The sequence below is a fragment of the Ictidomys tridecemlineatus genome, chromosome 12, assembly GCF_052094955.1.
Source record: "Ictidomys tridecemlineatus isolate mIctTri1 chromosome 12, mIctTri1.hap1, whole genome shotgun sequence".
NCBI classification, from domain to species: Eukaryota; Metazoa; Chordata; class Mammalia; order Rodentia; family Sciuridae; genus Ictidomys; species Ictidomys tridecemlineatus.
The window spans coordinates 73,447,507-73,462,813 of NC_135488.1; the positions used below are offsets into that span (position 1 = coordinate 73,447,507).

At 38.7% G+C, this 15,307-nt stretch overlaps 1 long non-coding RNA gene across 1 annotated transcript in view; it reads right to left on the reverse strand.

Annotated features, from left to right (window-relative positions):
* The window catches only part of LOC110597825 (uncharacterized), a 68,954-nt gene extending 55,853 nt beyond the window's left edge, over positions 1-13,101 (reverse strand). The window contains exon 1 of the long non-coding RNA XR_013428972.1: positions 12,829-13,101. This is a non-coding gene — a long non-coding RNA (uncharacterized LOC110597825). The remainder of the gene's footprint in view (positions 1-12,828) is intronic.
* Positions 13,102-15,307: the final 2,206 nt, after the last annotated feature.

Consider the following 15,307-nt stretch of genomic DNA (forward strand, 5'->3'; position numbering starts at 1 on the left):
TGTTCAGAGACCTGTCTCTTCCAGGATCACAGATGGAAACCCCCATTACAGCCATGCACAGATTCACCACAATATGGAAACCCCTAAAGCAGAATTGGAACCAAAACACAAAATATGACCTGACCCAATACCAGCCTCAGATTTTTATGAATAATGTTTATTTCCTCATTGTAGTTTCCTTTTTTTTTCTTTTTAAAATTTTTTTTAGTTGTTGCTGGACCTTTATTTTATTTATTTATTTAAATGTGGTGCTGAGAATCAAACCCAGTGTCTCACACATGCCAGGCAAGTGCTTTACCATCGTGCCACAAACCCAGCCCCTCACTGTAGTTTTCTAGAGTGAACATATGCCTGGTTGCCTAGAAGATACACTTCAAGACTCCTGCAAACATCTTTGTAACACCTTTTCTGTCTCTTCCTTTCCAACTCAGTTATTCTCAGAGCATTTTATATAGCATGCCTTTATTTATTTATATATTTATTTTTATGCAGTGCTGAGGATGGAACCCAGTGCCTTACACATGCTAGGCAAGCACTCTGCCACTGAGCTACAGTCCCAGCCCACCTGATGCATTTTCTAATGTTTCATGGATAATACTTCTACCAGTACTAGCCCTATAGCTGAACTTGTGCCTAAGAATTACTGTTGCAAATAGGTTTATATTTTCCTGTTGCTCCATTATCATAAAAAGGGGCAAAGACCAAAGAGCTTTTGCTCTTGCTGTTATGGCTTCTTGAAATGTTCTTCCCAGGATTTTTTCATAGCTCCTTTATTTTACGTATCTCCTTAAATTCTGCCTTATCATTTAGTTCTTTTGAACTTTCCTACATGAAGGGCAGCCCTCACCCCAAACAACCCTAACTCATCAAATGTTACATACCCTGGCTTAAATTGTGTCCATATCTGAGATCATCAACGTGGTGTTTATTCTCACTCCTCGCCAAACATACACACACACTGTAATATTGTCAAGGAATGTCACAGAGACTCAACAAACATACATTTAATAAAGCATCACATTTTTAGAGATTCCTGGAACCCTTACAGTGATTACACAGAGGAAAGAGTTCTACAGAATTCTTGAGTTTTGATATACATGTCCCATCGTCAGGTTTAGAGCCCACAATGGTCATTTAGCAACTGTGAGACCATGAGAAAGTTCCACTTCCTAAGCCTGCTTGCTGAACCTCAAAGTAGATTTAATAATACTGACCTCTTTAGAGTCATGGTGAGGAAGGGATAAGTTTTATAAAGGTTTGTGTCCACAGGGGAAGATATCCAGCATACATAGATTATTTTTCTACCTTCATTTGCTGTTTTCTTCCTTCCTCCCTCTCCTAATCTCTTTCTCACATTGTTCTTTATTTTCTCCTTCCATTCCTTTCTTAAAAAGAAAAAATGCTTTCTTTTTCTTCTTTCCCTCTATTCCTTCCAACCCTTCATACTAGGAGTGGAAAACAACCCAAGAACTCTTCTTCAATGTGTTCCTCAGTAGCCTTCCAAAGTAGACACACATACACACACACCCTGCTTCTGTTCCTAACTTTTCAGAAGATTTGAACTGAACCATTAACTCATTCAACATATCTTGAAAAATACAGTTGGCTTTTAATTTTCATTGTTTTTTTTTCTGAAAATTTTTTCAGACCCATAATTTTTCTTAGTCATTTAAGAACGCTCTAAGAACCTTACCCATAGTAGAACCCTCCTTTGGGGCATTCACAACAGGAGCTACTTCTGGACAGGAGCTGTTCTCTTTTTCATTCTTTTGTGCCACATCAGAATGGATAGTTTAAATGTTTGTATGAAATCAGAACCTCCACTTGCATTCAGGTAGAGACTGCCATTGCTTTTGACATTAGAGAAATTTAACACAAGAGTTTTTCAGTATTATATTAATCCTAGCCCAGGTATAAGCTCTTATTTCATTGGGCAATGAAAAGGCATAAACATAATTCCTAATATTTTAGGATTGGAAAACTGAAGCAAATTGAGGCAACAGATTGGCTCATACTGAAATATAGTAGGAAAAACCTTAATGCCTGGAATATAGTAGATACTGGCTTTAATCGGGGTACTAGAGAAAATCAGCTGCACTGCACCATCTTAACCAAATTGGAGAGGCTTTGTTAATCTCACATAGCAAGAAATAAGTGATGGATTATCCAGAACTAGTACTGTGGCTTAATACCATCTTACTGATGTCTGCAGCAGTTCCAATAATTCTCTGTGATCTGGGTAGAAGGAGGGAGTAGAAGACACAGTGTTAAAAAAACTACTGCTTGTAACATTTAGCCAGAATGGGGTCCTATGGCTACCCTAGCTGTGATGGGGGCTGGGAATGAAGCAGTTTTACTACAGCCTCTGTAATAGGCTGACATAAAAGGCCGTTGTTGGAGTAGATAGTGAGCTCATCTATTGACAGTACCTACAACAAAAATAATGGGACATAAATAATTGAGAATAAATGAGATAACATTTGGAAAAAATGAGCTCTGCACGTGCTAGAGCTAAAAGATCACATATGCCTACTTTATTATTTTATCAGAAAGAAAAATTCTGATGAGTGGGTAGGAGATTCTTTCTAAGATCATTTATTTTTTTTTTTTTTTTTTTTTTTTTTTTTTTTTTTTTTTGGAGAATGTTTCTAGACCTTTATGCAATAAAAACATATGAAAAAATTTGTACAGATACAGATGCACATAAATAGTCCCATGTATGGATCCACATAAACATACCATTTTGTAATTTGCTTTTTTAAATGTTTTACTATTTTATTTATTTTTTTTTTTTTTTTTTTTTTTTTTTTTTTTTTATTGGTTGTTCACAACATTACAAAGCTCTTGACATATCATATTTTCATACATTAGATTGAAGTGGGTTATGAACTCCCAATTTTCCCCCAAATGCAGAATCACATCGGTTATACATCCACAGTTTTACATAATGCCCAATTAGTAATTGTTGTATTCTGCTACCTTTCCTATCCCGTACTATCCCCCCTCCCCTCCCCTCCCTTCTTCTCTCTCTACCCCATCTACTGTAATTCATTACTCTCCTTGTTTATTTTCCCATTCCGCTCATAACCTCTTATATGTAATTTTGTATAGCAATGAGGGTCTCCCTTCATTTCCATGCAATTTCCCTTTTCTCTCCCTTTCCCTCCCATCTCATGACTCTGTTAAATGTTAGTCTTTTCTTCCTGCTCTTCCTCCTTGCTCTGTTCATGGTTGCTCTCATTATATCAAAGAAGACATTTGGTATTTGTTTTTTAGGGATTGACTAGCTTCACTAAGCATAATCTGCTCTAGTGCCATCCATTTCCCTGCAAATTCTATGATTTTGTCATTTTTTATTGCTGCATAGTACTCCATTGTGTAAAGATGCCACATTTTTTTTATCCATTCATCTATTGAAGGGCATCTGGGTTGGTTCCACAGTCTAGCTATTGTGAATTGTGCTGCTATGAACATCGATATGGCAGCATCCCTGTAGCATGCTCTTTTAAGGTCTTCAGGAAATAGTCCGAGAAGGGCAATAGCAGGGTCAAATGGTGGTTCCATTCCCAGCTTTCCCAGGAATCTCCAAACTGCTTTCCAAATTGGCCGCACCAATTTGCAGTCCCACCAGCAATGTACAAGAGTACCCTTTTCTCCACATCCTCGCCAGCATTTGTTGTTGTTTGACTTCATAGTGGCTGCCAATCTTACTGGAGTGAGATGGTATCTTAGGGTGGTTTTGATTTGCATTTCTCTGACTGCTAGAGATGGTGAGCATTTTTCCATGTACTTGTTGATTGATTGTATGTCCTCCTCTGAGAAGTGTCTGTTCAGATCCTTGGCCCATTTGTTGATTGGGTTATTTGTTATCTTATTGTCTAATTTTTTGAGTTCTTTGTATACTCTGGATATTAGGGCTCTATCTGAAGTGTGAGGAGTAAAAATTTGTTCCCAGGATGTAGGTTCCCTATTTACCTCTCTTATTGTTTCTCTTGCTGAGAAAAAACTTTTTAGTTTAAGTAAGTCCCATTTGTTGATTCTTGTTATTAACTCTTGTGCTATGGGTGTTCTATTAAGGAATTTGGAGCCCGACCCCACAATATGTAGATCGGAGCCAACTTTTTCTTCTATCAGACGCAGAGTCTCTGATTTGATATCAAGCTCCTTGATCCATTTAGAGTTAACTTTTGTGCATGGCGAGAGGAAGGGATTCAGTTTCATTTTGTTGCATATGGATTTCCAGTTTTCCCAACACCATTTGTTGAAGATGCTATCCTTCCTCCATTGCATGCTTTTAGCCCCTTTATCAAATATAAGATAGTTGTAACTTTGTGGATTAGTCTCTGTGTCCTCTATTCTATACCATTGGTCCACTCGCCTGTTTTGGTACCAGTACCATGCTGTTTTTGTCACTATTGCTCTGTAATATAGTTTGAAATCTGGTATCGCTATACCGCCTGATTCACACTTCCTGCTTAAAATTGCTTTTGCTATTCTGGGTCTTTTATTTTTCCATATGAATTTCATGATTGCTTTATCTATTTCTACAAGAAATGCCATTGGGATTTTGATTGGCATTGCATTAAACCTATAGAGAACTTTTGGTAATATCGCCATTTTGATAATGTTAGTTCTGCCTATCCATGAACAGGGTATATTTTTCCATCTTCTAAGATCTTCTTCTACTTCTCTTTTTAGGGTTCTGTAGTTTTCATTGTATAAATCTTTCACCTCTTTTGTTAGGTTGATTCCCAAGTATTTTATTTTTTTGGAGGATATTGTGAATGGGGTAGTTTTCCTCATTTCCGTTTCAGAGGTTTTGTCGCTGATATACAGAAATGCCTTTGATTTATGCGTGTTGATTTTATATCCTGCCACTTTGCTGAATTCATTTATTAGTTCTAGTAGTTTCTTTGTAGACCCTTTTGGGTCTTCTAAGTATAGAATCATGTCATCTGCAAATAGTGATAATTTAAGTTCTTCTTTTCCTATTTTTATGCCTTTAATTTCTTTCGTCTGTCTAATTGCTCTGGCCAGTGTTTCGAGAACTATATTGAATAGAAGTGGTGATAGAGGGCATCCCTGTCTTGTTCCAGATTTTAGAGGGAATGCCTTCAACTTTTGTCCATTCAGAATGATGCTAGCCTGAGGCTTAGCATAGATAGCTTTTACAATGTCAAGGTACGTTCCTGTTATCCCTAGTTTTTCAAGTGTTTTGAACATAAAGGGATGCTGTACTTTGTCGAATGCTTTCTCTGCGTCTATTGAGATGATCATATGGTTCTTATCTTTAAGTCTATTGATGTGGTGAATAACATTTATTGATTTCCGTATATTGAACCAGCCTTGCATACCAGGGATGAATCCTACTTGATCATGGTGCACAATTTTTTTGATGTGTTTTTGTATTCGATTTGCCAGAATTTTATTGAGGATTTTTGCATCTAGGTTCATTAGAGATATTGGTCTGTAGTTTTCTTTCTTTGAGGAGTCTTTGTCTGGTTTCGGAATCAGGGTGATGTTGGCCTCATAGAATGAATTTGGAAGAGCTCCCTCTTTTTCTATTTCCTGAAATAACTTGAAAAGTATTGGTATTAATTCTTCTTTAAAGGTTTTGTAAAACTCTGCTGTATACCCATCCGGTCCTGGGCTTTTCTTGGTAGGTAGTCTTTTGATGGCTTCTTCAATTTCATCTATTGATATTGGTCTGTTCAAATTGTGTGTATCCTCCTGACTCAGTCTGGGCAAATCATATGACTTAAGAAATTTATCGATGTCTTCACTATCTTCTATTTTATTGGAATATAGGTTTTCAAAATAATTTCTAATTGTCTTCTGTATTTCTGTAGCATCTGTTGTGATATTGCCTTTTTCATCCCGTATGTTAGTAATTTGAGTTCTCTCTCTTCTTCTCTTTGTTAGCATGGCTAAAGGTCTGTCGATCTTATTTATTTTTTCAAAGAACCAACTTTTAGTTTTGTTAATTTTTTCAATAGTTTCTTTTGTTTCAATTTCATTAATTTCCGCTCTGATTTTAATTATTTCTTGCCTTCTGCTACATTTGCTGTTGTTTTGCTCTTCCTTTTCTAGGGCTTTGAGATGAAGTGTGAGCTCATTTATTTGTTGGTTTTTTCTTTTTTTGAGGAATGACCACCAGGCGATGAATTTTCCTCTTAAAACTGCTTTCATTGTGTCCCATAGATTCCGATACGTTGTGTCTGTATTTTCATTTATCTCTAAGAATTTTTTGATTTCCTCCTTTATGTCTTCTGTAACCCATTGATCATTCAGTAACATATTGTTCATTTTCCATGCGATGTAGGATTTTTCCTTCCTTCTTTTATCATTGATTTCCAGTTTCATTCCATTATGATCAGATAAAATGCATGGTATTATCTCCACCGCTTTATATTTACTGAGGGTTGCCCTGTGGCATAATATATGGTCTATTTTTGAGAAGGATCCATGTGCTGCTGAGAAAAATGTATATCCATTTGATGATGGTTGATATATTCTATATATGTCAGTTAAGTCTAGGTTATTGATTGTGGTATTGAGTTCTATAGTTTCCTTGTTCAACTTTTGTTTGGAGGATCTGTCCAATGGTGAGAGAGGTGTGTTGAAGTCACCCATAATTATTGTGTTGTGGTCTATTTGATTCTTGAACTTGAGGAGAATTTGTTTTATGAATGTCGCAGCGCCATTATTTGGTGCATAAATATTGATAATTGTTATGTCTTGTTGGTGAATGGTTCCTTTTAACAGTATATAATGTCCTTCTTTATCCCTTTTGATTAACTTAGTCTTGAAGTCGATTTTATTTGATATGAGGATGGCCACCCCTGCTTGCTTACGAGGACCGTGTGCATGGTATATTTTTTCCCATCCTTTCACCTTCAGCCTGTGTATGTCTTTTCCAATCAGATGTGTCTCCTGGAGGCAGCATATTGTTGGATTTGTTTTTTTAATCCATGATATCAGCCTATGTCGCTTTATTGGAGAGTTTAAGCCATTAACATTCAGAGTTACTATTGATATATGGTTTGTACTTCCATCCATGTTTGATTATTTATCGTTTTTTTTTTTAAAAAAAAAAAAAAATTTAGTTTGTTTTTCCATGATTATTTTTCCCCCTCGCCCTCTGTCTTTACCGAGGCACTTCCCTCTGATGGTTTTGGTTATTGTTTTTCATTTCTTCCTCATGTAGTGTTTTGCTCAAAATGCTTTGCAATGCTGGTTTTCTGGCTGCAAATTCTTTTAACTTTTGTTTATCATGAAAAATTTTTATTTCGTTGTCATACCTGAAGCTTAATTTTGCTGGATACAGAATTCTTGGTTGGCATCCATTGTCTTTCAGTGTTTGAAATACATTGTTCCATGACCTTCTTGCTTTCAGTGTCTGTGATGAAAAATCCGTTGTTAACCTTATTGGTTTACCCCTGAATGTAATCTGTCTCCTTTCTCTTGTAGCTTTTAATATTTTCTCTTTGTTCTGTATATTGGATATCTTCATAACAATGTGTCTTGGCGTTGGTCTACTGTGATTTTGTGTGCTCGGTGTCCTGTATGCATCTTCAATTTGTATATCTGTTTCCTTTTTTATTTCTGGAAAGTTTTCTGTAATTATTTCATTCAGCAGGTTACTCATTCCCTTGGTTTGAATCTCTGTACCTTCTTCTATCCCGATGACTCGTAAGTTTGGCTTTTTTATGTTATCCCATAACTCTTGGATGTTTTTCTCGTGATTTTTTACCAGCCTTTCTGAGTTGGCTAGACTCTTTTCAAGATGAAATAATTTGTCTTCATTATCTGACGTTCTGGTTTCTACTTGCTCCACTCTGTTAGTGATACTCTCAATTGAGTTTTTAATTTGGTTTATAGTTTCCTTCATTTCCAAGATTATGTTTTGATTCTTTTTTATAATCTCTATCTCCTGATAAAGGTGCTTAACTTCTTCTTTTATCTGTTTGTGTAATACATTCTCAATGTGTTCTTTTGCTGCTTGAATTTGCTGTCTCGTATCCTCTTTAAGGTTCCATTCCATCTGTCTAAGGTGTTCCTTGAGTTCTTTATATGACCATTTTTCTGATGACTCTAGTTCCTCCTGAATATTTAGGCTGTCCTGCATTGTTTGTACTCCTTTTCTTCCTTGCTTTTTGAAGCTGCTCATGTTACTTCTTGTTCTGTTTGACTGCTGCGTTACTGTTTACTCCTATAAATTTATTTGATGCTTGGGAGGAAAGGTATTAGAAGGGAATGGAAAAAGTCACTAAAGAGAATGAGAGTAAGCAGGTAGAATTCAAGGAAGGGGGGATAAGATCATTGAAAAGAAATGAAAAGACAAAAGAAGAAAAAAAATAGGAAATAAAAAAAGAAAAAAAAATTTTTAAATAATAAAAAAAATTAAAATTGGAAGAAAAAAAATTTTTTAAAAAAATTGTAAAAAAAAAAAAAAAAAAATTAAAAAAACAAGAAAGAAAAATGAAACTGAAAGAAAACCCCAAATCAAAATTAAAACAACAACAACAGCAACAACAATAACAGCAACAAAAACAACAACAACAAAAAAAAAAAAACTAATAAATGCAGTCTTAGAGTTTGATTAACTTCTCTTCCAGTAGGTGGCGCTGTGACCACCAGGCCAAGTTTCTCCTATCAATACGCGGAAACCAATCACTGTGCAGCAGCTCCTCCTCCCAGACTGGGCAAGTCTCCAATCCTGGGTGCCTAGGGCGTCCTCTTGTGTCTAGTCACTTCCCCACTTTTCCTCTAGCCAGGCCCCTCTCACGGGTGCCGCTCACCACAATACTGGGTACACACCAGGTCAGCTGCTCCCGGGAGCCCTGTTGTCATGAATGACTGGGCACACTCTTCCAGTTTGCCATTCCCTCAGACCCTAAGTTTGTAGAGCTTGGGGCTGAGAATCCTCAGTGAATTTTACTGCCCCTCCGGTAGCCACACCCCCGGTAGCTGGTACAAGAGACCTCAGCTGTCTGCACTGGTGGGAGCGGTAGTCCCGCGCCGGCGGGTCCCGCGCCACCTCTAATTCCCTCGGTCTGGCTACCGTGCTCACGGGAGAGCTGGGAGAGGCCCTTACAGGAGAGCTGAGATTGGCCCTTAAGGTTTCCCCGATGTGTGGAGAGGGAAGGCTAGCGAATTACACACCTGTAGCCGCAGGTTTCAATGAAGTTATCTCCTCCGCCGCAGTCTGATGACGTCAGTTCTCTGCCATGGTGGTATCTCTTGCAAATGGCGACAGTTCGTTTCCCTTTGCCGGGTGACCAATGCAACGGGTGGGTCCTTACTGTCTCTCCCAAGCCCCGTTTCACACCTGTGGCCACTACCTATGAAGGCTCGGTTGGCATTTACCTCCGTAGGATCAGAAGGGCTGACCGGTTGTTTCAGCCGGATGGATTAGTGCTGAGTCACAGCTGTTTGTCTGCGGGAAGCAGGCGAACGGGAGCTTGAATTCAGCCGATCCAGGTTCAGTGTGTGTTCTGAGAGGCCCAGACTGCTCGTTCCAGATCCACGTCAGCTCAGCATTGCCTAGTGATCCTCAGCAAACAGAATTAGGCTGTTTACGACTCCCTATGCCTGCACAGCTGAAGAGGTCAGAGACTTGATCTCTCCGCGCCCGCCGCCATGTTGGAATCTACCTCTAAGATCATTTAGAAAGTTCAAATCCCAGATAGAAACCTAGGTCAGCAAACTGTGGGCCACACCCCTTTTCCAGGACAATAGCAGCCACCTGCTGGTCACATATTTCTCTTTTATTATGGCAAGGTATTTCTGAGGTGGAAGAAGTAGGATATCAGAGCTGGTTCCATAAAAAGCCAAAAGAACTCCATCTCCCTTGTTACACTTATTACAGAGCTTTCTGCTTTGGCCATTAGAAAAAAGAAAGAATGAAATGAAAATAGTAGGACATATTGGAGTTCCGAAAATTAAGTCATTTCCAGTTTACTCAACTAATAACAAATTAAGTCAAGATTTTTTGTTTGTTTGTTTGTTTGTTTATTGAAGTGCTGGGGATTGAACCAAAGGGTTTTGCACATACTAGGCAAATGTGTACTGCTGAGTTATGCTCCCAGCCTCTCCCCTTTTGTTAAATTAAGGATTTAAATTCAAAAATTTTGCAACACACAAACACTAAACAGCCAAAACATCCTTCCAAAAAACTACATCATAGTTCAAAGAACATTACCATATATGAAACATAATCAGAGGATTTCTGTTACCTCGTTTTAATGTCAGTTAATCAATTTTATAATTCACTTATTATTATTGAAACATCTGTTTTACTGTTATAGACCAATGTTATTTATTTAAACCTATTATTATTATCATCACCACCACCACCACCATCATCATCATCATCATCATTTAACTAGGACTTATTCTTTTCTAAACAAACTGAAAGAGTGATGTCATACAAATAACCCCACATTGGACAACAACTATGCCTTTCACAGATGAAAGAAACTATTTATCTGTGGACTCTTAGCCTGAGTGTCCTATAGATCTAAGAGACTTGGATAGAAAAAGAATCCCCATTTATTTCCTCCCACTATTACTCCATTCCCATCTGATCAGCATTAGAGAGAGAGAAGTAGTCAAATTCATGCCTAAAGATGCCAAGTCCAAAATAGACTGACTATAGAGGTATGCCCTCTTAAACTGCAAAGCTTGTGTGCATTACTCTAGAACCTGCCATGATTAGCAGGGTTTTGGTGGGACCTTACATTTTGTGTTTCTGTTAAGTTCCTAGATGATGCTGATGCTCCTGGTCCTCAGACCACTTAAGGATTCCAGTTTTTCTCTCTCATCATATCTGGAGTAGCAAGTGCCTAATCTACCACTGCTACAGCTGGGGATCTGGTCCAGGACTGACTGGTGAGAGAAAACTCCTTGATCTCCCATTGGATGTGTTATTAAACCTGCTGAATGGGTCCAATTTGTTATCATTCTTTTAGTAAAATGATAACACTGAAATTAACATGAGGGCCACTGGCAAAGAAAAGGACATGTTCATTAGATAGTAAGCCAGAAGAAAAATCATCAGCAAGTGTTAGAGAGATCACCACAAGTGCCCAGAGCTCTGTCAGTGGGCCTGGCCTGAAGATTTTCCTGAAGGAAAAACCCAGACGTGGTGCCCTCTTCCACTGCCAACCTACAGGTACACAACAGCAGTGTAATACACTCTTCTTTCCAGTGGTCCCTATCTAGTCAAGATGGTTACTTCACTCTTACTTCAGGCAGATGTCTGTCCCCTACCATGTGATTTTGTTCACTTGAATCCTTAATCTTCTAGTCCTGATCTTATCTACATCTCTTCCACCCTGAGGGAGATTCCACTATTTGCAAGAAGTCCTACGTTCCTAAACAGTTTACTATTAGATCCTCAAAACTATCACAGAGCTGCAAAGTCAGTTCCTGCTACAGGTTTGTGAAATCAATGAACAGTGAATTAATGACAAGAATGAGCCATGCTCTGACACCCACAACATGTGAACCAATTGACTCTTCATTCTCTCATCCTGGCAAAGTGTTTCACTAAATTGAAGAAAATAGAAATAATTTTAAAAGCAAGATGGATTCTGTATAACTTTTCCACAAGTATCACTGGAATGAATAAAAGTTAAAGGACCCTGCCAAGAAGCTCTGGCACTAACATTTACAAAGCCTCTAACATTGATAGATTCGTTCCCTTTGTTTGAGGCATTATATCAAACCATGAACATCGTTTCATCCAACTCCTTTAAGAATCCTAGGAGACAGGTGGTATTACACCATTAGTATGCTTGAAGGAATCTGTAGGTCATACAGAACTCATTGCAATTAGAACACAGATTCCAAAACAGGGCTGTTTACACACATGCTCTGTGTGCTTTATCAGTGAGGCTTATCCACTGCTTTCTATCCCCCCAGCATCCCACATGCAAACTGCATTACCCTTATAGATAGATAATACTCCAAAGGGAAATGAGTAAAGGAGGGAAGAAATGAATGGATAGCTTTCTAGAAGGCTTGTGTACAAGTGATACCATACAATTTAATATCCCAATAAAAGCATCTGTCCCATTCACTTTGGGGTTTCAACAGAAGTTGAAATTTCTGTCCACTTAATCATCAAGGTCTAATGTATCCCCCAAGAGTTTTCAGACCTGGCAGCTGTATGCAAATAACCAAAGGGGTATTTTCTCCTGCCAGGGAATTTGATGCCTCTTCTGAGGAGATGAAGATAACCTATAACCATGTCTGAATCAAGACCAAAAGAGATAGTGAAATCAGTAAAGATGAAGCAATTCTGACATTCTCAGAGGTCTTTAATACTTGTCTCTGGATGCCTGGCTGGAGGCTGCAGGCTGGAGGCTGAATAAAACAGCAGTCCCAGGATGCAGTTCTCACCGTAGCCTTTGCTCTTCTGTTGTCTGTTCAGGCAATGCTCTTCCTCTGCATTCCCACCAGGATCTGATTGACTTCTCTCTGCACTGTGGTACACGGTCCAGTCTCACCTCATCCAAAGCCCTTCCAGGATCTAAAAGAAGCCCCTCTGTTGCTTTATTCCATCCTACAATCTTGTTTTATATTTTTTTTCTTCAAGGCAGTAATTATCCCCTGAAATATTAAGTAAGCATTGATATATAAATCCTATCTCCCCTACCCTAGAATCTCAGATCTTGGAAGCAGATCTGTGTCACTGTTGATCCCTTCTAAATTCCCGAACCCAGATTAGTGGTTAGTATGTATGGGATGCTTCCCAACTATCCACTAAATAAATGAATTCATCAGCATCAAACATCTTAAGCAAGTTGCCAACCATCCTACCTTTGTGCTGTATCTCAACAAGATCAACGACCACCTCACCCACCTACTGAAGGTAACACTATCGTACTTCTGTCCAAGAAGCATCTGGCTTCCTTCCAGACAGACCTTGCTTCTTCCCTCCACCTCATCTCATCTTGAATTTAAGATGGTATCCATCTCTCCAGGACCATCAGCATTTTCATGGGGTAGATTAGATTTAAGGAAATGTTCTGATATGCACAAAAGTGTGCATTAGGAGTGGGGAAGGATCTTCCTTCCTTCTCTGGGTGATGGCATAAGATCTTTATTAGGTCAGCGCCTCGCATGAACCACAAGCTTCTTAGGGAGCTAATCTGCCCAGCTCATCCTGTCACCCTTCGACTTAGTGCCACTCAGTAATGATGTGTTCTGGCTGTCATCACTGTCGTCCCTGTGCAGTAAGAGCAGCTGCCTCCTTCCGCCTTCAGTGTGTGGAGTCCACTCAGCATCCTCACTTGGAATTGTCTGGTAATTGCTTCTGAGAACCCAGGAAGGACTCACCCCTCCTGACTTCCAGATGGACCTGGCATGAGAGTTAGTAACAAATACTACTTCTGATTTTCATGTGAGGACAAACTTGATATCACAACCACCACCACAATCTGGTTGCATCGTTTGGGAAAGGTTGTGAGATTTATATACTTGTATAGTCGAAACCACTTTCACACAATGAGATGCTGACCTCCCCCAAATCTCTTTTATCCTACAATAGATCTTGTTTTAAAGGTACCTGCCCATTTATTGTAGATGACAGACTAATAAAATGAAGTCATTTTAATAAACGCCGTATCAGAATATCCCATCTTCTAATGTGGCAATGTGAAATTTCACCACTGGAGGAAGCATTTAACATTCTGACTATTTTAATACTTTTAATAAATATTTGCAATTCCTATGATAAAGCATCCCAGTAGAAAATGCATTTCCTCCGAAATTTATGTGGCTGCTGGCAGGTGGCCATTTTCTAATTTTCTGTCTCACTTACATACATTTATTACAGATTTCTAAGTACCCCTTTTTGCTCTTTGGCTACAAGCATGCTGTTTCTTCGGAGTAGGAATGTGTGTGGTTAAAACTGAGGGTGGTAAACAAGAGCTTCTGGTTTGCAAATTTGAGGGTTGGTCCTATCCCCTTGGGGGGTCCTTCAACATCTATTTTATTCAACCCTACAATACATTTTGCAACCAATCTTCATGATCTCCATGGAACTTGAGAATCCTCTCTCAGTTCCACAATGCTGTGAAAGGCTGGGGGCAGGCATATTTTGATCTATTAAGCCTTGAGCTTACTAATGGAATGCTGCAGAATTTGTGAAATATTTCTTAGAGTAATAAGATTTAGGGAGAGAGAGAGTAATATCCAGGTTAAGTAAACTATATTTCAAGTTCAAAGCAAAGGGTGTTAAGAAATTTCTGTCGTAAATCTTCTTGTAGAATTTTTAAAAAAATAACTTCTTAAAGTGTATCATCAGCTGTTATTGTGTATTTCCGACCTTGGTTAGACATGATGTAAAATTAGTAAATGAACCTCAAATACCCTGGTACTTCCTGTTTTCTTCCTTATGACATGTTCAAAATCTGCATGCTTGATTGCTCTTAAAGTTATGGTCCAACCAGAAGAGAAATCAGAGTCTTTTTCAGGCATTGCCTTTCTATGCTACCCCAAGGCCTTCTGGGCCTGTATGTTCAGTGTCTCTTCAGTCATTTTTTTCCTTCAAGTCCCACTGACACTGTCCTGGAATATTTACTAATTGTCACTAATGAGCACAGTCATTCATGAATCATTTCATCAAAGCATTATCTCATCTAAGCCATCTGACCATCCCATGAGCCAGATAATATCATCCCCAATTACAGACAAAAGGAGAGACAGAAAGTCACAGTGTTTTGTTCCAGGTCACCACTGAGGAAGTCTTAGCGCTGGGATATGAAACCTGACAGTCTGACCCCAGAAATGAGACTGAACCATGAGGCTCTTCACCAGCAGGGATTATAAAAACTTGGTTACTCTTCTTCCGGCTTCTTCATCTCATCTTGGCTGTTCCTCGTCCCATTTCTGTCACAGCCTGCTTACAAAACTATGTGCTCATATTACAACCCACAAAACCTCTGGTGGCAACTCTATGCCCACCATTTATTCACGTGGCCATTTGTTTATCATTGATTGCTTTATTTCATTCACTCAACAAATATTTGCAGGCCACACGTAATGTATCAGGTGGAGTCTAGCACTGAGGTTGTGGTAAAGATGAAAATCATCCCAAGTCTTGTCCAGTGGATAACAGGTGTGGAGATAATGATATAAATAAACTAGAGTAGTGGTGAGTGGTGTGGAGAAAGATAAAGCAGAGGAAAAGGTAGGAATGGAAGATATATTTAGACAAGATAATTAGGAAAAGGCTCTACAATGAATAACATTTATATGTAGACCCAAGCAATGGGAGAAAGGATGATTCTAGGCC